We start from the raw sequence: 27,120 nt of genomic DNA on the forward strand, positions 1-27,120 counted from the left end.
CCACAGTGTTGTCACTTTAAGAAAATTAATAACGATGCTGACAATAGTCTCAGGTCATCAAGTTTACATCTGGCCTTCTGGACCAACAATGTTGGAGGACTTGTTGTATAAGTCTGAACTGAATTCAATCTGATAAACATAAAGGTTACAGGGGCACAGCATACAACTCTTAATGCACCTCTTGTAACTACATCGTGCTTATTCTAGGTCTATAGATACTGAAAAATAGGCTGCAGAATGTTCTATATTATAAATGATAAAAATGATGAGCACATTTACGAGGGTATTCACTGTGAGAAAAAAGGGGAGCATCCTTTGTGTTCACAATGGTCATTAATTAAAGCTTCAATGGCAAAATAAGTTATACAAGCTTGTTATACAAGCTATACAAGCATTGATACAGCCTGAGCGAGAGAGCAGAAACATATTTTCTTCCTTGATATCATGACAAAGAGGCCACTTATGTCTGAATGACAAAAAACAAACACATGACTTCAACAGAAAGGTCGGTCTGTCTGTCTACATATTCCATAAAAGCAGTGATATCTGCAGATTGCCAGATTTCATTACTTAAAGTCCATGAAAAGTAAGAATAAATATGTGTTTTGAGTTTGTTAGACCAAAGAAGAAAGTGTTATTAACCACCCAGCCAAATTCGGATAAAAATGAGCAGTATTCTCAGCTCCAGGACTGTGGGGGCATGTCCGCTGAATGCGCTGAAACCACACCCACTCATGGGCGACTGAAACGTGTCAGATGAGTTCAGAAAATGACACTACTAACTTTAAAACACTTTGAGCGAGACAAATTAATCTCTATCTCTCTGCTAGAGGTGCAGGGGTGTGCTCAGGGTGGCCTCAGCGTGTCATCGAGCCACCGTTTAAGGACCGCCCACAAAATCCTGGACTGAAAACTGGTGAAAAACAGTTTGAACCTCTAACTCCACATTTCAGTAATATATCATTCAAAGTCTTTTCACGTGTTTTTAGCAACTATTTTCCAACGTGTTTAATGTATTTAGAAAGAAATCTCAGAACTGCCTTTACACAGACTTTAACAAAACCCAGATCACCACTACGGCTTCCGCTTCTACTTGTACCAAAAACAAACATGATAATGTTTATTCATGTGGAGCCTTTTTAAAATGTATCAGTCGTCATCAAGTGTTTTCAGCCACAACGGCGATCATGATTATCATAAATGTGTGATCATCAAAAGGATTGAAAATACAGTATCAAGAGAATGAAGAGGCGACATGATTTTCATGAAGAACTGTAATCAGATTTTTCCTTAAAGTCCAAGATCTGTCAAATATGATTTGTTTTTATGAGCAAACCAGTATGTTTAAGTGGGTAGCTATTATGTATTCCTCTGAACACAACTTGTTTTTTCCCCCCACATTTTTAAGTCCTGAATACATTCAAAAACAAATTCTGTTTTTTAAGTAGCAGCATCTGAGTTTATGTAACCTACTTGGAGGATAAAAGCGGATTTTTATTCAGATTCTGAAGCAGCAGCAACAGCAGCAACAGCAGCAGGCACCTGTGCTGGTGATCAGGCAGTGCTAATATGTAACAGACAGCGACCAGTGGGCCGAGAGGAGCGGATTAACTTCACTTTGGAGAGGAGGAGTAACTGTCGTTTAGGGATTTGCAGAGGGATATCTATATATTCCGCTGCTAAGCTCTCGGTGAAGTGGCAAAGGGAGAAAACTCTACCTTCTTTGGCGACTTTGGGATGTGTACGTGACAAAGCAGAGCACACACCGCCCCCATCCCCACCAAAAAACACCGGAGGTCAAACTGAAATCAGTCATTCTGCCTGCACAGCGCCCAAGGACGAATCAGCTGTTTTGATTAGTTTGAATTCTCCCTGCAGCTCTCATGCAGCAGCTTGGTGACAATCGATCACATATGGATTGGCGGCGTTTGATCGACACCCTCGATTAATTGATATTTTCGGTCCGAGTTCAAGCTCCTCTTCGGGGGTTTCAATGTGGACATAAGGTCCTAAAACAAAACATTCAGTGCAATGAGGCGCTGTTTATGGGTTTCCTTGACAGTTTTCTATGGTCATAAAGTGCTGCTTCCAAATTGAAAAGCAGAAAATGATGTTGTTAAGACCGCCGTGCACTGCAGGCCCTATTCTGAATTGACAATTACTTAATGTTTCCTCCGAGGCGAGCAGATGACTTCACAGAATGACAGAGTTGTGGTGGGTAAGAGTGTCAGCTTTCGATTTATACTTCACTAAAGCTAATGAGGGCTTGTGTGTGTGTGTTTGTTGTTGTTGTTGTTGTTGTTGTTGTTGTGAGGGTTGTGGGGTAGGGAGGGTGGATTAATACAGCATACAGCAAGCCGGCGAACCCAACAAGGCTCTGTTACAGATAAAGTCACTCCCCTTGTCAGAAAACCATTTTCTCCGGGGCTCAACAGATCATTTGCTTGTTCCTCTCTGCGGGCAAACATGTACGTACGAAATGGGTCTAATTACAGCCATCAGCGTCATCATCATTTGTAGTTCATTAACAGGGTGCTAACGCCTCAGAATGTCTGTCACGCACGTCTGTGATAGCAGCTATTTTTCGTGGCCTGGTGCACTCCATCACGTCCGCTGGCTTCCGCTCGTTGAATACCATAATGAGCTAATCAGAGAGCAAATGCCAACTGACCAGAAAATGAAGTGCGAACAATGGACTCCATCCCTCATACAGAACATCTCTTTCAGAGCCTCAGCCGGAGTGACCTTCATGACTTGCGCATGGAGGCCACCAACAGGTTGGCGTGTCACTTCTATCACAGGCTCATCTCTGTTCATGCATGCAGGCTAAAGGCCACTGTTGAATTAGAGTGCAGCAGCAGGTTTTTCACGCTGCGTCTTGCTGTGCCGGAGGTCATGGAGTATGTGGTAGCTGTCGGTGTGCTCAGATGAGCTTGAAAAGCCCCAGCGGTCGCTGTAATCAGTCTCAGCTATCCTCTGAAGCCACTCCACATTTTTGAGTACTCTTTGCTGCTTTTCTTACCACCTCATCAAGGGTGTCAAGGGTGCGGGCTTGCTTATATCCTCCTTATTTTTTTGATGAAAACATCCATGGGCGTGTACAGGTGATAGAGCCTTATGCTTCTCCAGGTCAAAGGTTTTTACTCATTTCCTGCGTGACTCTGGGAGGTCACAACATCAAGAATCACCAAAGTTCACCAGCGAGCCACATCGTTAAGTCTGTAAAGAAGCCCCGCACCTCTAAATGACCTGTATTTTCCCGCAGCCTTTTGGCCTTACAGAGTTTATGGGGGCTTGTGTTCAAGTCATAGATCAGTAGAATAATATTGTAGAAAACAGCTTTTCTCCACAGCATGGAGTTGATCCCTAAGGAGACTTTGTCTGAGCCACGTCTATGTCATTGCCAGCAAATGAAAGCCCCTCAGAGCCAATGGAGCTGTGCGACTGTCAAACCTCTCCCCTGTGCAACACATGATCTTCTCCAGCCGTTGATGTGCCATATGTTAAAGCAAAATGGAGGCAACACGCTGCTGCGTCTGGCATGATTTGAGCCCTAGGGAAGGGGAACCAACGGAGATGGCGTCCTGTTGTCACAAACATATGGCTCTTGTGGTTTTGCCTGATGGCTTCCATTGTTGTTGAAGTTTCACTGTACAACACTAGACTCCAAAAGGATACAACATCGGTTTGTTTTGAGGCCCATGCAGCTTCTTTAGTGAAAGTAAAACTGATTAAAAAGACCTAATGATCCTTCCCAATGTAATCCCTTTATCTCCACTGTGCTTGAAGTGAGTCTCATGTGATCACCATTGAGATGTGTGCGGTTTCAGACTTCAAACAGACACTATGAATCAAAGGATTAGTAAATAACCACTGCCAGATACCACCATTTTTCTGTGATGCAGAAACAGGATAGAGCGTGCACAAACACATATTCAGCCAAAACCACCTCTACTCTCCTGACAACATTAAGATGATCGTTAACATGCTAGCAGTCGACTCTCTTTGTATTCCTGTGTGTGCCCTGTTTTGCAGGGAAGAGTGTTGCTGGGTAATGCAATCCTGGATGGCCACTCCTATTAATCACTTCCTCCCGAGGAAGAGGGTTCATTAGGAAGCGATTCTCTTAATGGAGACTGGAATGGCCCATAGTTTAAGTGGTGCAGAGTCAGGGCAGAGGAGCTAAATCCGTCTGCCCGGTGTCAGGTCTGAACAAGGAGTGGAGGGGCCACTCTCTTGGGTCCTGCTAAATGACGTTATCTACGGGTGCAGGGACTACTCACATAAATAAGCCTGGAGGTGGTCCACTCTGAAAAAAAAAAAAGCTCTGCAGCTCTGCAGGTAAAAGTGACGCCCTGTGCTGCTGTACTCTGCTGAGCTGTGAGGATTAGATCAGTTAAAGGAAGGGGAAAAAACATTTCGACACAAGAAATATGACAAATTAATCTCATCGGGTAATGCGGGTGTCTCAGTGACAAATGCTGACAGAATACCTGAGCGGGGCAAGTAATTATACCCAAATAAACTTGTCAGAGCTTGTAGGGAGACTATCACTTGAGTTAGTATCAGCTTTATGTGGTAGGATGATGGCTCCCAACCTGGAGACAAACGAGTTCCTAGAGTGCTCATACGCTGACAAAATGATAATACGTTGCCTCTGCTGCAGCGTGGCTTCATGTTGTGCTACTCGGTCCTGACACCATTTCAACATTGTGGTGAATTTTATGTAAAGGAGAGGAAGAAAACAACCCGTTGGTGGGTGAGTGGCTTAAATTACACCTCTGCTGACAAATAATCCTTGATTATCTTCCAGAACACTTCATTTCCATGAAGAGTTACCGTGCATTTACTGTAATACCAGACCTGGATTAAGACAGTATGGTCCAACCTATGTAAGATTGTTTGGCTATAGCAGAGATTTTCAAAGAAGGTGGGCATGGGCGGAGGTGGGTTATATATACTGTGTGAGAAGGAAAAGACAGGTGAATACAACTGTTCTATAAACAATGAGGACTTCGCAGTTGAAGCTGTAGCAGTGGCTGTGACTTACAGCACATGGAGGCAATTAAGGTATAAAAACCTTGGCGTCAGATTGCCGCAATTGGAATCAAAAATAGCTCTTCTTCTGGGAGTCAGGACTCAATCAAATGTGAACACGCTGACATTATACAGTACACATATTTTTAGACTTACACTTCTCAAGAACATTGTTATCTCTGAAAATGCCACCACGGATAAGCATCTGCTTCAGGAATCATGGGGAAAAAAAGATGCTCTTTATGATCCAGAATCATCAGGTTTTATTCCTTCAGTATCAAAATAGCCCAGTGATATATTTCTGTACATCCATGGGTGCATTCAGGAACCCTAAAAAGGTAACTCTACTTACTTTTAATGGGTCCAATTTACCATATATAAATATAGCAGACAAAATAAAAGCAAGGTTGAGGTGGAGTTGTTTGGTAGTGCAATGGGCCTCACTACAGGAAGTGATATGTGAACTTGTATCCATGGTTTGTTCTCATTTTGTTAGTACCCTATGATTCACAGATCTCACAGATGTATTTGATGAGATGGATGAATCGCTGCTGAGCCGTTTCAGATTGCCAAGAGCATTTATTTTAGATCTGTGCAATACTCTGGAGCCTTTCAGAGAGAGAGAGACAGAGATGGGAGACAGGTCACAGTCTTCTCTGAGTCGTGTGCTTCCAAGAGTACTGAAAGCATTATAATATCATTCATGCCCCAGCACAGAGAATTTTTTTTGTACAGTGCTAACCAACACCTGGACACCCTTTCCAGATCCACTCCACTCCTGTGTCACTCTATTAATCTACAAATGATATCAGATGAAAAAACTGCCACCGTCTAAATGTCATGACCCGTTGGCACAGAGAGCACACTTTGTGCCGCAGATGGGTGGCTGATTGGTGAGTGATTTGTAATTATAGAAACCACTCTAGTTTAACTTTTGGACAACTCAATGTTAGGAGGAAGGAGCGTTCAGGGGTCTTCCTACAGCTACCAAACACACACTTGCTCTGTGCTATAATGCAGAGTTGGAGTGCTGAAGGCCGGGTGGATGTATCTTCTATACACCCCGGCAAAAGCTTGTCTAATCACAATAGCCTGCTGTACACTGCACAATGAGACATGGTGTGACACTTCCAGATCCGATACCTCCTGGAGGTGGATGCACCTGATGGAGTAGGCATAATCACTTGACAGCATTAAATTAACCACCTATAGGGTGGGTTAAACATACCTGTGGGCCTGTATTACCCTTGTTATATTAGCTGGGCCTCCACACAAGCCAGTTGCAGTGTCACATTTTATCTGGACTTGCTTTTGAGTGTTTCGTTAATCCTTTTGGTTATATTAATTTCCACAGAATTGTCAATGAAAACATTGTGGAAGCTGTTGAGTGGATCTGTTCCTGATTTTGCACATCAGAGACTCTCGGAGAGAAAATTTGGGGAGGTTGTTCAGGCCCTGCAATTTGTGATGACAATGCAGATGTGTTCACTGAAGTAACAGCAAGAAAGCCTACGGGCTGTTAGAGGTAGAGAAAAAAATTATACGTTGTGTCTGTAAATGCATCGCCGGTGAGGGCTTGAGCTCTTGATGTGCCTGGCGGTGGATAGCTGTCTGTCTTGTCGAGGGCTTCAGAAAGTGACGCACCTGGAGTGGCATCGCTGTCAAGTAGAGCGTCTGACTGGACACCTGTCAGTGCCACCTCTCCAATTATTTCTTGAATTCTTGGGTCTGCTTGTGTGACCGCCACCTCCTCCTCCTGTCCTCCTCCAGTCGTCCTCAAGGAATGCTTAGATTGGGAAATGCGTCTGTTTACTTCCATTTTAATGGCATATCATCTTTTAATTTCAGTCACTGTGCATCCCTCTGCTGACATGGCATTTATAGCAACACAAATGTTTTGATTTACCTGTAAAATCCTTTATGAAAAATCACATCTTTGCTGTACAAAGTTTTTTTTTAAACAACATTATGCAACTTTTCTACTGTAAAATAACAGATTTTAAATCATTTGTAACATCATTTTAACACTCAGTGATTTACAGAGTTTCGTGATGGACAGTAAAGTAAACCGCTGCAAACTGTAGCTGCTGTCAGCCCTGAATTTGAGCTCAGAGAAGCAGTGTTAGTGTTTGTACCACAGGTGTTTTGGACTGCCAGGAAAAGGAGGATTTTAAGGTCCAGGGCATGGGCGAATGTTGACAGGGAGTGGAGCCGATGCAAGAATGTGGAGCTGGGCAAGCGGGCAATGTAATCGGGCTCAGCAGCCTCTATGGACATAATGGCAAAGGTGAAGAGGATGATGGAAGAAGAGCCAAGGAGAGATTGATTGAGTAGAGGTACGTTCAATCCAACAGAAGCTCTGCATGAAAAAACACAAACCTTTCGTGCATTTGCGAGTTCATTGGTGCAGTGGTACCAACTCTGGAGGTGCAGTGAGTTGAACCATGCTCAGGCCCACATTTCTGGTGGATTACTTTCTAATTAGAGTGGCGTATATCTACTGTTTGTGATGACAGACAAAATAGTTACCGCCTTGATAACTGTGCAGTTGTAAAATCCTGTCTAATCCTGTCCTGTCTGGTGGATTACTTCGTAATTAAAGCGATGTGTTTCTACTGTTTGCAATGACAAAATAGTGACCACCATAGTAAGTGTGCACTTGTATAATCATTTACATAAGTATTCTAAACTTCTGCAGTGTTTTGGCGTCTGATAAGCTTTTAAATTCACCTGTCACTCTTGTATTTCAAGGCCTTAAAAGTGGTAAATGTACTTAGGTAATGTCTTTCTAGTCTTCCATCCACTCACCTTTACATTTCAGCCCACATTAACTCATTCATACACTGATGGTAAAGGCTGCCACGCAAGGTTCCAACTGCACATAAGAAAGTAACAATCGCATTATAAGATAACATCGCCGGGGAACAATTGGGGATTTAGTATCATGCCCAAGGACACTTCGATAATCTACCGATCAGTGGACGACTCTACCTCCTACACAACAACAGCTACTCAACACAACATGCCCCACCCTCACACAATTCTTTTAATTTACACACAACCTTAAGTTAATGTAATGATGATGTTTAAAAGTCATTTAGTCTTGGTAATTGTGTAATTGTTTTTTGTGCCATTGATTTTTCAGTGAAGTAAATGGAACTAGTGCAGACAACTCGACTATGTTGTGTAAATCATGAGCAAATGTATTTATTTGATTACTAACAATGGATTTCCCATGATGTGAAGTAGCTTCAGTGTGTTACGCTGCCTTTTCTAAGCAGCTCGTAGCATAACTTGCTATTTTCAACAAGTGTAGTGTCCGGTATTATTCTTTGAACACACGTATTACCAAAAACCTAACTCCATTTAACTCCCTGTGACTCTGTATCCCTGTCTCTGGAATCAGGGCATGATATTAATATTTGCAAAGCTTGTAAATGTTCAAAGCTTTGTGAGCAATGCGTCTCTTTTTTCATGTGTTTGACTGGACTGCATTATTACTTGTGCATTCTTGCTAATTTGTCCACTGGATAAACTAACAAGTTGTATTCAGCTGTGAGACACAGCATCGTTTTATCCCCCCTGTGCATTATTTGCTGTTTACCTTGTGCTCAGGTGTGAGATTAGATGCGATGGCAAAGCCTATTCATCTCAAATCTCTTCTCAGTCAATACCAGAAAATATTAATGATGTTTTGCTCATAGGTGTTCACAGGGAGTTCAGAGGCTTGCGACAGAATAAACAACAAGCGCCGGTACAAAAGCTCTTTCAGGCTGCAAAGCACAGAAGCTTCCTCTGTGCTTCCAAAATGCTAAAGGCAGGCTTTCCGTGTGTCCTCCACTCTGTCCATAACCTCATCAGACTGAATAATTGTTGCAGTGCAAAGCGAAGATTACCTCGAGGTGAAAAATGTCCTTTCTCTTCCTTTGCTCTGCTTTCAGCTTTTTTTTTTTGAAGAAGACTGTTGCCATGTCCTTTTCCGGCTAATGAGACAAGACTGAAATGCAAACTTTTCTTTTTTCATTGTCTCACACCCCACAGGCCTCCTTTTTGTGAAGAGTCAGAGGTCATTATTAAAAGCAGAAAACGACTAAAATTACTGCAGGCAAACTAAAAAAATGCATTGATCCTAACTGGATGATTTTACTGCAGATCTTCTTTGCATATTTATAGGAATGTGAAGAGCAGCACTGTCATCTCACTCATGGTTCTTCAAGTCTCTGCACTTTTATTAAATATAGAACATCTCATAAGACTGAAACCACAGTGGTGATTTATTTGGCAGGAATGTCTAAAAAGCTTATTTATGAGGACAAAAAAATAAAAAAAATAATAAAAACGTCCTTGCAATTCAGCACATTGATTCGTAGCTAATTACCTGAACTGTCTATTATGAGATATCTTGTGTGAAAAGTGCTCGTTTTGTCCTGAAGGTGGCACAAGAGCAGCGTCCAAAATGGAAAGAGTTGATCCTCTGGCGAGCATGAATGTGCCCCGAACATTTAATGGAAATCTGCCAGTATCTGTTGAGTGAAAATGTTTGTTTTGTTGAGAAGCCATCATTTATTTTAATTTATACTGACTGATAGTTGCTTATATTTAATTACATACTCTGAAGGACAATTATACATATTACTGAGCAGAGTTTCCTTATAAAATCTCATGCACGCCTAGTCTTTGTGCATTCTATATTTGCTGTGGTTTAAATACGTCAGTGTATACATGTGTGCTCAAAGACAATAAAGATAAGGACAACAACAATCATCCTGACACCAGTGGAGGGGGGTGGAGGTGTGTGTGTGGGGGGGGGGGGTTACCTATCTGTGACAATCTGCCCTTTCTCACATACAACTGGCAGAAAAAATTACCAGCCTAGCTCTTGTTGTCATGGAAACCCTTAACATGTTTTGGTTTGCCCTTGATGCTCCTTGCCTCAGTCCATATGAGAAAACAAACTCAGAAAAAGTTGGAAATCCATACAGCCAGCAGCCAAAGCGGCGCTGCGTATGGGGGCGGCGGCTGCGGCTGTGGTTGAAATTCACCTGCTGTATCAAACGTGGCTGTTTGAAAATGCATAGAATAATGGGAATTAAGGGGCGATCTGTCCAGGTTAGCAGACTGCCTGAAAGAGACGGGAAGGAGGAAGAGGGAGGAAGAGGGAGCGAGAGAGAGAGAGAGAGAGAAAAAAAAGTGACACGTTGACAATTTTCAAATGCAACTCTCTCAAGTCAATCAGCCCAGGGACAAACTTTGATGCGTCTTAACTCCGGGATAACACGCGAGCCAATTTGGATGTCGCTCAAAAGGAAGATTCAGCCGCTGCTCGTTTCGTCGGCGCTAACACCTATAAAGAGCCGCTCTAATGCATCCATCTCATTCTCTTTCACTGTCTCTAACCTTGACATGAGAGGGCTCCCCATCTCCCTGCAAAGCGCCTGATTGAATCCCAATGTGGCAGAGTTAGCACAAGCACGGACTTTGTACCCTCTGCCTGTGGACTCTTGCTGTTTCTCATCCCAAAGGCCCAATCACCATTCTCTGATTGGTGATCTTAACCCCTGTGACCTCGTGAAGATGGACTGTACCGGCGCAGAGCGTGGGTGTCCTGACGGCCTCTCACTGACCCTCTCTCTTGTGTAAAAAGAGCCTTTCAACAAAGAAAAGTTTTCAAGGAGCTGAGGAGAACACTTTACAGAAACGTACTCGGTGCTCTCAGGTAGCTTTGTGCAACTCATTTGTTCCCTTCACAGACACCCACTTCCTCTGACGACAGTTTGCTTGGGGGATGTGGGGCATTTTGATCGTCTGCCAGTGAATTGTTGACGCTCCAGGAGCTTCGTGAGAATAGGTATACAATACAGCACACAGGCCAGAATATGGAGGGTGCTCCTGCAGCTCTTCTGCCTAGAGAAGTAGCAAACACAAAAAGAATACAGAGTGTTGCTCTTCAATAGATCAATCAGCCACAATAAAACACAGCGTCTGACCGAAACAAAGAAAGATTTCCACTGAGATCCCCCTGATGACAAAAACCTGCAGCACCAAAAGCCGAAAGAGCAAACCGTCTTTATTTTTTATGGATCCTGTACTACAGAGTACAGTAAGCGAAGCGGATTTAAACAATTCACAGCAGGGGAAAGAAAAATGCTGCCCGTGTGGTTTCACAGAGGAAGACATACATACAAAAACAGAGATTTGCAGGAAGAGATAAACAAGTTTGTGAAGTGAGGAGATGAAAACAGCCCTCAGGTGCAGTTTGACCAGGTGCAGCGGTACACTGTGTTCAGAGAAGCTGCCGTGTTTACTTCTTCTGCAAGCGTTTGAGCTTTCGCCTCCACACTCCGTATCCCTGTTAAAGTGAAGGCCTGCTCAGGTCAAGCTTTAGAAGAAGCACAACACACAAGTGTGTGCAAAATACCCGTTACATCATTGATTTAATAATTCATGCATCTATGGAACCAAACGATGTTTTCAGATTTATCTGCAGGAAATGTTAATGTAGGGTCATTATTGTTTGTATTCATGTCTTTAGGACCACAACTAACACAAAGATATTCAATGTATACAAATTATATATTATAAAAATTCATATTTGAGAAATTGAAACCAGTGTATTTTTGTTGTTTGAGCTTAGTCAGTTAAACAAATAAGTCAATCAAAACTCATGTTCATTAATTTCTACTCAGTTGACTAATCAGTCTAATTATCATTTAACATTTAGTTTTATATTAGATTTTTAATTGGATACTGCATTATGAATGGTTATTGGCTGATACTTTATAGATCAGTAATTAATAAGAGCAATTTCAGATAATCCTTGGCTGGCTAATCCCCTGTGTTGTGAATATAAAAATTTATTGAAATCTATTCCTGCTTAGACTTTAAGGTTTATTAGAAAGTGAGAAAACATTAATGGATTAAAACGGATCTGTAAACCACTGGTTTATGAAGCATTAATAAATACAGTAGTTAAAATGTATTCATCCTTTATAAAGCGTTTCTTATGAGAGTTGTGTGCATATAAATAATAGCGGTAAAGAACTGCCTGAGGAAGGATTTTGTAGATTGAAGTTAAAATGCCTTTTATTTAAACAGAGGTGAATCTCCATGTACTGTGTGAATGTGATGTGTGACCCTGATCGCTGACATACTGTATGTGGGCTTGAAACACATGTAGCTGGTTCAAGCTGAAAGGGCGTACTTTTATATAAATGTAGTCTGAAGCTCTAAATGAAGCATGCAATAAAAAATAAAAAAAAGACTGGGATACAGATTATACCCTGTGGAACAAAAGTTTTTAATTCAACTTGCTCAGCCTTGACTCATGCATGTGCATTGAGTCACACTCTCATTACAGCATGACCTTAACCTTAACACCGTTCTTATTTTTAAATGTTATTGCCATTTTCACCTTTATTGGATGAAGGACAGCGCGGAAGCAGACAGCGGTTGAAAGTTAAGCCAATGACAAAGTGAAGTAGTTAAGTAAAAGTAAATGACTCGTGTAGAAATGTGCGAGCAGCTCTTCCTCTGCCGCTGCTCTTTTTTTTAAATTTTCTTCCATTTTTTCCTAAAACATACACAAACGATCCATAAATCCATCCCATCTTTTTGTACGATTTTGTTGTTTCTTTTGCGAAAGTTTGTAAGTTACACCTTGCTAAAACTAATGAAGTCTAATACATCATCCATCCATAGATCTCCTGTAACCGCTTATCCTTATCAGGGTTGGCGGGGTACACCCTGGACAAGCCGCTGGTTCATCACAGGGCTGACACAACGAGACAAACAACCTTTCATGCTCACGTTCAGTCCTACGTTAGAATTCTCTAACGCAGCTTCAGCAACAACCTGAACATTACACTGAGATAAGTGTGTATTGTTTAAAGATACTAGGCACACTATATTAGTTTTTCTTCCAAAACAAAATGATTTAACTCTTCTCCCACAACCCCAATTATTTCAGTACAGCATACAAAACGATGGCACTTCTAACATACAGTAGTAAAAGTGAAAACATGCCATTGCCGTGTAAATAAAGGGAGTTTCATGACCCTCAGATGTTTGCAGCCTGCACGTCCATTCTGTTTCAGCTGACATTACTCTGCGTCTGTATGAACAGAGAGCAAACGAGGTGACGTCAGCCAGTCTTTAGGAACACTGGAGGAGGAATTGAAGGAGTCATTTGATAGAACATGAAGAGGCCATACATCACACTTCTAAATGAGACAGAGAGGGGTGAAATATGTCATTTTTGGTCATTAATCGCCGAGTCATTGTAGCTGCTGATATTCTACCATCAAGAATAACTACAGGTCTTATTTATTGCGATTTTTAAGAGCTAATTTCCCCACACAAAGGTTTCATGTCATCTGAAAAATCATGTTATACTGCACTCTTATGTTATCACACATAATGCACACACAAAGGCAGGTGTCAGAGTGTAAGGAGAGTAATGTCCGGAAGGAACGCTTTGCTTGTCTTCATGAGCCATTGATCACTTAAACGTGATTTTCAAGGCAAATCTCTCCCCGAGGATGATTAAATACAATTGCCTTTCCTTCCTCCAAATCTCAAGTATGTGTAGCTAAACACGCCACCAGGCAATGAAATCTGGCAGTATGAATGATGGTCATTACTCTCACTACCGAAGCTGCAAATGCCTCATTCCAGGAAAGAGCCGTATGGTGAGCATCCTTAATGAGTGTTCAGGAGCAGGAATTCATATGTTTACTCTTGGTGTGATTAAATTGCAGTGCTGGCGTAGCATCAGACAGAGTGGTTGTTTACCTAACAATGCATTATGTCTATATGTACAATCAATCTAACCAATTTTGTAACACAGACAGAAACACCTCACTTTCTGTTTGGAAATGCAAAACACCTTCCCAGCATCAGGACTCGATGTCCTAGAACACCAGAGACGAGGCGGAGGCATTAAACATGAATGTATTTTGCACTGAGGTGATTTTTCAGCCCCACTATGCCTGCCTGATTTTTTTTGTGAGATATTAAATTGATGTTGGAAAGGCAATAAAGCAGAGTTGTTGTTGTTTTTTTCTTCTTTTCTTGGCACACCAGCATCCCATACAGTGAATGTGACAGACATGTGAGAAATGGGAAAATAGCAGGATGCTGGTTGTAAAGATCTGAGCTGCTTTCCCCACCCTGAGGATGCAGCAGGATGTTCAATTGTTCAACAAATATCACGTAATTTGTCATCGCTCATCAGAACAATTACCGCGAGTGTGTGTGTGTGTGGGGGGGGGAGGGAAGCGGTACGCGGCCTGGAAAATATATGTGAAAATGAGATGGAGCATTTCTTAGCAGTTTTTCTCTTGTTTTTTCGACAGGCTCAGACACGTTTTTACTCATATTCTATTCTCGTAGAAGTTCAGGCAGAAATTTTTTACTTTACAGAGCTCTTATTGATAATGATTCAGCAAAAGGTGGTGTTAAAGGTATTATAAGGCATTTAGTTTACTGTACTCCTGTACAAAATGTGAAAATGGTGAAAAATATGTGCATAGAAAACTGTCACTGTTCTCATCTTTACCCAGTTTGGTCTCATACTTTTATTATAACTATTTTATAATATTATGAATGAAAATTGAATGTAAAAATATATATTGTTAATTCAGTTGTAATCATATTCCAATCATTTCTTTTTTTATATTTAAAAATTAAAATGTCCTATTTAATTTCCATTTTTTTCTGTACACTTTATATTCTTTGTGTTAGACATACAAAACATATCCTCCCACTCACGGTTTCTAGCTATTCAAATAAGTTTAATTTGTCAGTTAGTTACACAATTATGTATCACCTTTTAATTTGCATTATTTCAATTAAAAGATTTTGTTGAGATTTATACTTGAACTCAGCAATAACCGTTCAAGAGGAGCTCTTCAACACGAAGAAGATACAAAGTGAAAACAAATGAATCTGTGGAGTTACCATGCAGACGAGCAGCTCATGGCTACATTTGTCACGACTGGGATAACGCACATCGATGTCCGACTGAGCTGTTGGCGGTCAGGTTCCTTTGTGGGTGATAGAGGTGCTAGGTTTTGACTAGAAAGAATGGCATGTGGAATAAAAAAAGAAAATATTTCTGGTTGTGCTGCATCGATTTTGAGCCTGAGATTAAAAAAAATCCTGAAAAAAATGTCCATCCTGAGTCTTATTAGAGTGCAATCTTCTGAAACTCAAAGTAGATTCATTATGTCATTGTGTTTAAGGATAAATCTGGTTTCATCTCAACCTGGGTCGTGTTTTTAGAGTTAATTCTGCAACGATTTCTATCAGTGATGATCACAATGTTCTTGGACATCAGGACAGGTTGTAAATGACCAAACAGTTTAGCCAGATTATCTAAACCACTTCAACTGGAGGTAAACACAGTGAAATGTAGTAAAGAAGAAGTAAAAAATTCAGTTTTTGATCATCTTTGCACAGGAAATGAAGATGAAGAGAGATGGAGAATGACAGCTGACAAAAGGTTCCTGGCCGGATGTGAACTGTGGACTTTGTGGCACATGGTCAGCACATCAGGGTACCCTGATAATTTAATACTATATATCGTTTTTTGTGATGAAAAACTGTGTAAGTAGTCTGTAAACTGTGGATGAACATTCACCACAAACAGTCTGTCTAATTATCTGACTGCTCACATTTCTTGATATTTATATCCATTTCATATTTCTTCGCTTCTTTTTCTCAGCATTTAAATAAAGTTCAATAGAGGAACGATAGTCAAAGTTGTGAAAAAACAGATTTATGCAGGACCTAATTTAAATTGGTTGATGGTTTAAACTGTTCGGTTCACTGTCTGCAGCTCAGCAGCCATATATCTGCAACAAAGCTATTACGGCTAAACTGACTGATGTGCGTTCATTCACGGATGAGGGGATCTCCAAAATGCTCCAACTCATACGGTCAGTGACACCCATTTGGATTCAGTTCCTGTAACCAACTACTGTTAAAGGTTTTTGAGGTCTTTGTTGATGCAGCTCAAAGCACTGAAATAAAATTAGATTAAAAAAAAACACAAAAACAAGGCTGCAGTCACTCGGGATGATCCACAGAACTCACTGTGAATGGTTTTCTGTTGGATCAGTATTAAGTTTAGACCAACCTGGAAATCCAACACTAGCATTACATCTGCAGTACGTCGTGAACAATTTTTGCATCAATACAAGTGAAAAACAACAAGTCCATCATTTGCAGCTGGTGATGGATTTTTGGAAGTTAATGTACGAAACTGCAGCAACAGGGTCGGTGCTGGAAAAATAGCAAGCATCGATTTTATGAGCTTTATGAGCTCACATGATACGAAACTTTTGAGGTTAGACTTTGGCTTTGAGCGGGGAAAAAAAAAGACTTTTTGAGGACTTGTGTTTCTGTGATTTAGAGCTGCAGTTTGTTTTGACTTTATGAAGAGCAACAACTCTGTCCTTCTCAAAAAGAAGGCCACGAAGACAGAAGAAAAGCATTTGTTGGCACTTGGATTTTTAATACTCGAGAAATACAAATGCCAATTGGGTTGGTGAATTTCTTTGCATCCCAGAACAAATATTTTGCACTTGCAGCATGGTGTGTGCATGTTTGTGCATGTGTTAATTTGGATTTGAGTGCTTAATTGGATTTATGATGCACTGCTGAGCGAAACGCCACCATCTCCACGACTGACGTCTACTTTCGGGCACTAGATTTGGACCCAGTTTCCTCTCACAGCCCATCTGCAGCTCTCATCCTCTCCAAAAGCCATTATAATCTCACCAGTTCCACAGCCTCTCACCATGACTGCCTCCTTTCTGGCAGCCATGCCACATTAGGATTTGGAACTAGTCTGGAGGCTCCTCTTCCTCCCATTACCATCTCTGAGAAAGCTGATTCTCTCTTGTCATTGTGCCCTTTCCTACTCACTGCTGGTAAATGCATTAGAGGCCTGGACGCTGGGGCTGAAGAAAACGGCTTTTGGGAGGTGGGTGGTAATTCGGTCAAAGACCATACTGGAAGAGGCTGTTTTTTATTGGCCCTTGGGGGGCTTCTTTTAGCTTTTGTCCACACTCATATGCTATTACAGAAAAACACCCAAAGTGAAGAAAAATCACTGATGGTTTTCTGTAAAATGGGCTGATGCTGCTGGGCAGGGAAGACAAATATATATATAAAAAAGTACATATTGGTGTTCTCCAAAAAAGTATGTGGAGGGGAAACTAACTACAACCAAACAGCAACAGTTCCTCAATGTATTACTGACCAGAGGTGGATAGTTATACAACCCTGTTACCAAAAAAAAGTTGGTACGCTGTCTAAAATGTGAATAGAAACCAAATGTGATGACGTGCAAAACATTGAAACCCCATATTTATTAATAAGGACCCAAAGACAAGTTATCACATCTTTTTGGAAATTGGGACAGTGGTAGAAAAGTCCTGAAGTGAGTCTTTGTGAAGAAAATATTGGTTGGGGTTCACTATTCTGTGATCTGACTGTGCTGGTAAATAAGTTATAAAACAGTAAATTAAGAATAATGTTTCTCACCAAAAAAAATTGCAAATAATCTGTGGATTTTATTGTCTACAGTACATAATACTATTAAAAGATTCAGAAGAAATCTCTGTACGCAAGGGACAAAGCCAAGAACCAATACTGGATGGATGTGACCTTCGTAGAATACATTTTTAGTAATGTTTCCTCTCGCACCCCCTCTGAGGTACTGGGACAAAATAGATTAGCATTGTTACTGGAATTTTATGGTAGAGCAGACTCCCAAAAATAAAGTTGGCCAACCTGCCAAAGAAAGGATTTAGTTGGACTATCTGTACCTGTTTTTAAAATATATTTACCTATACTTACTTTTCATCCCAATAGTTTAAGGGTAATATTTCAACATGGCTCAAGATCGAGGGGGAATTTGGTGGCCCCAATTCCATTGAATGACATTTTGTTTACAGACTTTTCTGTTAGAAAATACAAAATATAACTTTAACGAAAACATACATTCTCAACTCTTTTTTTTTTTCATATCTACAGTTACGTTCTGCATCACAGGCTACAGATATTTCATTACTCATTCATCAATCTGCAGAATTAAGAAACTAACAGGATTAATAAACACTTATAAACTCTTTGTTTGTGATGAAAGCAGCAGGTTTGGAGGAACTTTATATATCAGACATATTATAGTATATATTATAGCACTTCCTTTAGAAATCCACTGCTCTTCACAATGTAGTCATGATTCAGAATGTTAAACTCAAAGACAGATGCGGCTATGAGCATGCACTGTTGCTAAAAAGATGTTGGGCATGTGGGTGGCAACCACCCCACACTTTATTTCACCGTTGCTCTGGAGATGTTATCTTTATGTCTTTAGGATGAGCAGGGCAGGCCGGGCTATGCTCAAGGCAAGTAGGAGGCACTCAACATAGCTAGAACCAAGAAAACCAAGAAAATATTCTGCTTGTAAAGCAGATGTTACCACAGACAACCCTGACCTACCACAGTGAAGTGCTTTGTGTTGCCGTATATCAATTCTCTGGTATACTTTCTGTAACAACGTTGTTGATGTACTCTTGCAAACTTGTGCAAAATAAAAAAAAAGGGCACAAAAACAGTTTCACCTTCACATGAGGACAGATGAATCAATGGCAGTCTTGTCCACAGTAAGCAGAAGTAGGAAAAAGGTAGCAGTGTGCCACTCAAGTACTGTAGCTATTTTTGTTTCTTTCTACTTGGGTACTCATTATTACAAAGCAGCAGTACCTTTACTTGAGTGGAGCTTTTGGCTTCTCTTCACACCTCTGACTTGACCTTAAATAGTGTTTCACTTTCAGCACAACACTGCAGGATTAATCCGGCACTCACAGATAAAAACGGCCGAGCAGAGGCAGTGTTAGTCCTTGGTGGCACTCTGGTGTAAATAATATTTAAAACCTAGAGTATTTTGCCCTGTGTGTGTGTGTGTGTGTGTGTGTGTGTGCCATGTCTATCTGTTTCCATAATGTCACTCCAGTGCTGTGTGGATCTGGATCTGTGCTGCTCTCCCAGGCTGATCAGCAGCCAGTTATCATTTATTAAGGTGCTGCTTGTCTCTCAGCAACTGAATGTCCTCGTCACAAATTCGTTGTCAGACCTGTAGGGAACAGAGTGATTTGACTTGATTACGGTGGGATGAATTCCTCAGGCCACTCCGGGTGGGATCACGCCAACTATTTGTGTTGTGATGAAATGTCTGAAAATGTGATGTTGGTTGTGAAGATGGCATCAGTGTTGCTAACACCAGAAACACACCAGATGCTTATAATTTTACAATGACTCATATCAGTCTGTTAATATCGGTCTTTCACACTACGACGTCGTTATAGCTGGTCGCTGGTCCTTACCAAGCCTCTGTTGAAGATTTCCCCTCTGACGACCAGGATGGCAAATCAGTGTGATGATTCTCTGGTGTATCCTCAGCTCAAATTCATTCCCCAGCACTTGCTGAGAGCAGTAATGATCTCAGATCTGCATCATGAAAGAGATATTTCATTAGTATCAAATTCTATAAAGAATCAAAGTCTAATACTAAGTCTGTCTATCGTGGGGCCTTGGCTTTGAAATAACGTGCCAGACAAACTTTAATAGATACACTTTTTAGATGCACTTCATTAATAAGATTGTTATTTTGTTCTGGTATTTGGTGTCCTATTCGCAGAATTGTCTTTTAAGGATATGAATTTTTTTTTTATGAATCGTTTTGTTTTTTTCTTCAATTTTTACAAAACGCATTAAAACTAAAATCTGTAAATTAGCAACCACACTGTTTAAGTGTTATGCCAATAATGACATGTTAAAGATGTTTCTAATTCATGTACAGAAAAACAAATGATCTGTAATCGCCACTTTATTAAATGTGTTTGTTTGTAATAATTCATGGAAAACAGTGTTTTCATTTTCATTTAATTTATAGTTTTTGACATTTTTGGCAAAGCTGCCACTGGTCATTTGATCGTTCTTTCAGTTTTGTTCTGGAGTTTCCAGCCATATCAAATAGTGTTCATGAGCAGATGAAGCTTAGCTGTGACAGAACTGGAAAACTGAAATTTGGCATTTTTTCAGAGAACTTCTGCAGCTTGTAAAGACTCTGTGATACGGTCAAAAGCACCAGAAGAGGCACGTAAGTGGACCTTGAGTAGAGATCTGCTGTTTCCAAAATCAAGAATGAACTGTCAGGCTTGACTTTTGTAACTTTGTTGTGAGCCCTATAGATATACAATATGCATGTGCTATATAGATACACTGCAGTATACATTGGTGTGTACAGTAATGAGGGCTGTATACATGTAAATGCTGTTTTTTAGTGTATTTCTGTGTGTATAGGGCAATCAAGTCTATCAACAATGAATCAAGAGAAAATAATTAATAGTTATGAAAAACATCAGAAAATACAGCAAAGAACAGCAGGAGAACAGAACAGAAGAAGACCAACAAAAAAGAAAATATGTACGATAAAATATGCAAATGATGCAATCTGTGCACAACAACAAAATGACAAATTACTAGATATCGAGATCTAAAGCACACTCTGTTAGTCTTTAACTGCAAAAGAAGCAGCCTGCTGCCACAGTTTGTTTGGACTTCCATGGCTCTGACATATTAGACTCATTTAAGACCAAGTATGAAAAATACTAATAAGCAATAACTCTTTCTCTGAGGAAGAAATAATGTTCCAGTTAAATACTCGTTACCACCAAGGCTCAGGAATTTTCATGTCATCCACTGCTATCAACACAACAAATTGTGGTAATACACCATATGAACAGTCTATAAAATGACACAACTGATACTAATTAGCAGAAATTGGAGGGCCTTGGTGGCTGAACTGTTATCGCACGGCTGCATCCACTGCTGACCATTTGCACGTCATGCCCCTCTCTCTCCTCAGATTCATGTCTGCCTCTTCATTATCACAGTCCAATGAAGCCAAAAAATGCAAAAAGAACCTCATAAAGTGATGATATAAGATACAGCATGTTTACACTAGAGTGTGTCTTAATGAAATGAAGATGTAAATAAATATGTTATTTCTATGACATAAATCCTCCAAATCCAGACTTGATCTTCACTTCAACAGCAATGTTATGTTAGAAAAAAATGAAGAATTAATTATACTTAATTATAAAACACTATTACTGTTAGTTTTGTGTGTGTGTGTGATTAATGTAACTAGCTAATCTAAGCCGTCTGTCACAGGACTGACCTCTAGTTGTCACCAGCCTAGAAACACTCACTGTTGAAGATGCAACTCATGTTCTACAGAAAGGCTTAGAAACAGTCCAATAGCAAGCAAGCGTGAAGTAAACTATGAAAACCAGTCCGGGGTTCATCACATGGTAATGAATTTGTTGATTAGATGAAATGCAAATTTGAAGGAATCCGTAACAAAACAAAAGTTAAAGTCTGTATTCTCGCAGTATTCTGGCTTCAGCACATTCAGCGGACACACCCACTTGCAGGAGTAACTTTAAAACACTTGGCGCAAGATGAATTAATCTCTATCTCTCTGCTAGGGGTGCAGGGATACGCTCAGGGTGGCCTCAGTGTGTCATCGAGCCACCCTTTAAGGACCGCCCTGGACTGAAAAATTATGAAAAAAGATTTACCTTTACACTCATGGATCTGTTACACACCTGCCAATGCAGCCCCTCACGTTGTTAATGCAATATTTACATGGATGGTTTCACATGTTTACCAGTGCATATCAGCAATATATCCATCATCAGTCAACTGAAATCAGTCAAGCCCTTCTATGTATTATTCTGTCTTTGTCTTAGCAAGATTAACATAGCACCACAAAAGGAACTACAGTTTAAAAGTTAATATAATGATGTGTTAATGAATGCTTAATAGGGGTATGGTCTGGGTTTTGATGCAGCCGTTATATATGTTACATTCACATGGTGAAGGCGTCATTTTACATTTATGTTGTGTGTTTTAAATGATGCACTTTTGGTGAAATGTGTTGTCTTTGTTCAATCTTTAGCTCTACCATCTGCAACAAACCTGTCAACACCTTTGGCAAAAGGCATTCATTACCCACTCCGTCTCCCTCTTCCCACATTCATTTTTCCAGTCCGAGATATTCATGATGAAGTTGTATCAATCATCCAGATGTGTCAACTCTACACACACCCCTCTGGCATGATATAAAACATTCTTCGAAGCAATAGTCGGTTGGCTTATCCAGCGGTAAGGGGAGGGGTCGGGGAAATAAAGAGCAGAACTCAGTCACTGTCAAAAAATAGAAATAAAAAAACATGAATATCAACATCAGGGTCTTTGCATGGCTTTGAAGCGTCCTTTTAAATGAAAGGTATTTGTATCAGGCCTCTGTTACAATCACTGCAAACAATGCAGTCCTTGCCTTCATCTGTCCTTCCTAGATGCCGTCACGCAGTAACAGCTGCAAAAAAAAAGAGAAAGAGGAGAGAAGCTCACCAATTAAAACTTAAACGGCCTCTTGCAGAGTTTCCCTCCCCTGCAACTACTGCAGTGTGTGCACAGAACGCACCACTGTGCACCTGTGGAGAGTGTTGGATGTCCTCATGGACAAACTTTCTGTTTCACCACATGTGAATGGGGGTTCTGCAGGTAGCAGGTGTAAATTAATTTGAAGCAGCAGGTTGTTCACATAATCAATAACATAACATAATCAGACTTTATGGTTGTCCAAACATGCCAAAAAGTGTTTATAACTGAGCCTGACTCTATGGATGGCATGTTGGTCTAAATTAGTTGTTACTAGATGTAACACCAGTTCTATGAGTATGTGTGCAGCCCACAAATTTTATTTTTTCCTAATCCAAAACTACAAAACTAAACTACTATGTCTTGTGTTGTTGCACTTTACTGATACCAAAGTTGTTGAGCCACCAGTTTTGGATCATAAGTAATATAATCATAACAAATACATGCGTACAGCTGGGGGACTCGAAATCCCAGAAATACCAATTGCTATGCAATGTCGCAGCAGTACAACAGTATCATCAACAAAATGTACTTGAAGTATGAAAGTAAAAGTATTGTTGCTGCGGTAAAATGACCACTTTGAGTAATATATGACGTCTTTAGATGTCACCTCGTGGTGCTCTCTCTGTTGCATGTTCTCCCTGTGTCTTGCATGGCTTCTCTTTGAGTATTTCCTGTCCAAAGATATGTAGGCTCATTGGTGACTCCAAATTGGCCATGAGGTATGAGTGTGAATGATTGTTTGTCTCTATGTGCCCTGTGACAAGCTGACAACTTGTCCAGGGTGTACCCCGACTGTCGCACCAAAGTCAGCTGGGATAGGCTGCAGCCCCACCGTGACCCTGATCAGGATAAGCGGTTACAGAAAATAGATGGATAGATTGATAGCTAGTTTTGTAGGTAATTTGTTCCTCGAAATTATTTTACCTCTGTGGTGGAACTGCTAAAAAGTCAGACTGAACTGGGACCCCAACTAATTTAATTCAATCCAATCCATATAGAGTAGGTTTAGACCGTGCTCTTTATAATATTATTTACACCAATCCCCACTAGGAGCGAGCAGTGACTAGACACTGCTTTTTTTTTGTAAAACAACCAGCAGCTTGCTCCGTTTATACACAGTGCAGTTTGTGCTGAAAAGGCCAAAAAGGAATGGAAAAAGAACAGAGCGTGGGTGAGATCAGGAATGAAAATCATAAAACACACTTGAATTATAACTTCAAAGGTCTGGCTTCTTGCATAATAATGACTTATGATTCAGCGCAGATTCTTTTAAATGCTTGACACATTACTTACTTATGACACTGCATGCATTGTAATACTGTAGCATACCATGAGTCCCTAATACAGTTCATTGTAGAACCTCTAGTTGAGAGCATCCGCAGTTCTAATTTACTATAACTTACATCTGTAATGACTGGTATTATAGTGCATTAGCAAAGCCTTATGAATTATAATTCAATACAATGCCCCCATAACACAGTATGGATGACTGACTGGCAGTAATTGGATCTAAAAACTTTTCTTCCAACTCGTTTCCAAAAGGCCGTTGGTTCAACAGTCCTATAATGTTGGTCCTTGCCTAAAGCTTGTGCTCCAGGAGTATGTGCTTTGATTGAAGGAGTTATAACTTTGATGAATGTGTGCAATCTTTTGACACAATCAAATTCTCTGTAATATAACAGGTTTCCACAACATAAATAAGAAAGATAGAAAGATACTTGGACACGACGCCTGAAAAAAGTTCACTGCGTTTGTGAAGTGTGAAGCGCAAAAGCAACAGAATGTTTTTTTTTAAGTTACATCCTGAAAAACAAGCAAACAAAAGAAAAGTAATTTGGAAAAACAATATTAATAAAAACTATTTTCAGCTCATTTCACAAGCAGGAATATACTTTATAGAGTAAAGTCATCTATCAGGGTAAATCATTCTATCATTGTGATTTCATCCATCTCAAATGAGAATCATTCATGTGTTCAATCAAGATTTACACCACACATTTTATCACTCCATGTATAGTATGTTGAGTTTTTCATCAGCTCGATGCACTGCAGTCGCATAAACTAAGTGCGAACAGCAGCATGTCATTTTGAGTTACATCCTCAAAATCATAATAATAAAAAAACAACAACAATTTATCCGCTTTTGGTCAGGAAAACAATCTTGATAAAAAACACATTCATACATTTTTTTTAAAAGTTGGAATGCACTCTATCAACTAAACTTGTGTATCACATGCCAATCACCAGGCCTGTGGGCTAGATCTTGCCCGCCATGAATTTTTATCTTCGAAAAAGTGAATCTGTCGAAGATGTCTGCTCTCAGAATGAATAAAAAAGGAAATCTCTGCTCAAGACAGAGTATTCCAGAAAAGGTGGGAGACTTGCATGTACGCCTCACTTGCCATTAGACCCATCACACAGTGTTATGGGCTGACCAAATTCTACGAAATTGAAAAGGAAAAACACCGTGCCAGAAGAAATCTGCTATGCGACCAAGCTTTTATGTTTCCCAGTTTACTGCACATGAAACTATACGGATGCAGTGAGCATCATGATTATGCATGATGTAGTGAGAGCTTTGCATGTGAAAACAGCCCGCTGGAAAGCCAAATGTGACATGAAAACTTTACTCAGCTTCCATTTTGTCAGCCCGCATAATACAGTATGTGCACGCCATCAAGTCTCGCCTCAAGGTTGAGAAATTCAGTTTTTCAATTTTTTACACATTCATTTGCAGCCGAAGTGGAGAGCCTGTCAGAATACTGACGGGAAGTGCTGGATGAATTACCCCTTCACAGTTTGGAAGCACTTACAAATGTTCTCTGTGATAAAGATCAAGGAATCTTTTCATAGGTCCAGCTGCAAAAGACAAACGCCCTCTGAGCACATGTTCAAGGCTTGCATTAAAAGAAAAAAAAATTGGGAGCACATAGGTTAAGTTAAGAGATAGACGTGTCATTGAGCTCTACATGTAGATGTCTAGGCCTTTCTTCTCCTGTTCTACATGTGGTTTTTTCTCACAGCAGCCACCAAAGTCCAGCTGACACGGCGTGAAGTCGTCTCACATCTCCTCTGTCACCTGAATTGTCTTTGCAGCATTGCAGTGTTCAGCAAAGCGTAGCTTCTTCATTTGTTTCTCTCTGATCTTGTTCATCCATAACAGGCTAAAAGTTACAAATGCCTTCGCGGTCTAGCAGTGATGACTTGCCATGCTGTGTCACAAGTGTCACAAACAAAGAAAAATAAAAATGAAGCTTGCTGCTTCGGGGGAAGATTAAAAAAAAAAACAACTTAACGTAACACGTTTTGGATGCTGTGACTATATTTTGAAATACAAAGTGTTGTATTTGTATGAGCTTGAGCGATGGGTAGTTTATGTTTGCGGTGTTATTTAATCTATCAACCAAAAGTGTATTTTTTTGCATTACTGTAGATACTTGTGTCTGCCATTTGCTCATGGAAGTATTACAGAACTGGATCCAGAAAGATTGAATCTAACGAGAATGCTTGCCTGGCACAAATGCCAAAGTTAATTAAATAAATGCTTTTATTGGCTCAAGGAAAGTTTTACAAATAAAACATTTGGGATAATGGAAGTACACAGCCCAACAAAGCGTAGATCATTTTTAGACATTTTAATGTGGAAATAACCTTTAATGGGTCTTTAAGGATAGGGACTGGCTGGAGTAGCCATAAACAGTCCTACAACTAGGCAAACTCCATTCCCAGATGAAGACAGTCCAGACGAAAGCAGCTTATAAAGTTGATATCGTGACCATGCCAGGAAACAGTATTTACACATCTAGCAGATGCCGAGCGACGTTATTATTCATTTGGCGTCAGGTTTCTGGCAATGAGGCGAGCTAAAGTCCAATATTCACCATTTCCTTTTAGTTCTGTCTTGATCGTCACCAAATCCTGAGAAAAACATCTGGTCTTAGTTGTTAATTGCTCCATATGTTCACCAGCTAGACGCAAAATTTGTGTGTTTGCTGTTTGCTGCTGGGCAATTAGTTTATTGTGGGGTTTCCTTTGGAAACAGCTGCCTGCTGTTGCTTCAAAAGACGCTAATGAGAGCGGTAAGACAAATACCAACAATAACCAAAACAATGAGCTGAAAGACGGTAAAAAGCACCTTGGGAGCCTATAGGGGATAATCTTTTGGGGGTTCATCAATACAAGCAACACCTTTCTTTGGTCTCTCATGCCCATTATCAAACTGAAAGTGCTTACACAGTGGTAGTTACATAAGATATCCAATTATATGGTCAGTGTTGCTGAAAAAAATCCAGCCTTTTGAGATCATTTTTCACCTTTGGCTCATTCTGGGTTTCCAGACAGCTTCAGCTTTCAAATAAACAAGTCAAAATGGATGCGACTGCAATGAATGATGCAAGCACATCCTTTTGAAATCAGTGACAAAATGTGTCGCCTTCTAGCTTTCCTCAAAAGACCAATAATATAAAATGTATGGCTTTTAAAAGTTTGAAAGGATGGTTATGGGCCGGAGGATTTGATATACCAGAGTGTGTCTGCTGCCTTATCTCACACACAGTGCTC

The 27,120-nt window shown here is 40.3% G+C and overlaps 1 long non-coding RNA gene across 4 annotated transcripts in view; it reads right to left on the reverse strand.

The window, feature by feature from the left end:
- Positions 1-27,120, reverse strand: part of LOC113747239 (uncharacterized) — a 170,849-nt gene that overhangs the window by 17,280 nt on the left and 126,449 nt on the right. The window contains exons 3-4 of one of the 4 annotated variants that reach the window (XR_003463471.1): positions 19,431-19,554; positions 11,153-11,386 (exon numbers count right to left, since the gene is read on the reverse strand). This is a non-coding gene — a long non-coding RNA (uncharacterized LOC113747239). Of the gene's footprint in view, positions 1-11,152; positions 11,387-12,954; positions 13,148-18,949; positions 19,181-19,430; positions 19,555-27,120 lie in introns of those variants that run through there. The other 3 variants (XR_003463470.1, XR_003463472.1, XR_003463469.1) reach the window with 3 other exon arrangements.

This window comes from Larimichthys crocea, chromosome XIII (genome assembly GCF_000972845.2).
Source record: "Larimichthys crocea isolate SSNF chromosome XIII, L_crocea_2.0, whole genome shotgun sequence".
In the NCBI taxonomy this organism is placed as follows: Eukaryota; Metazoa; Chordata; class Actinopteri; family Sciaenidae; genus Larimichthys; species Larimichthys crocea.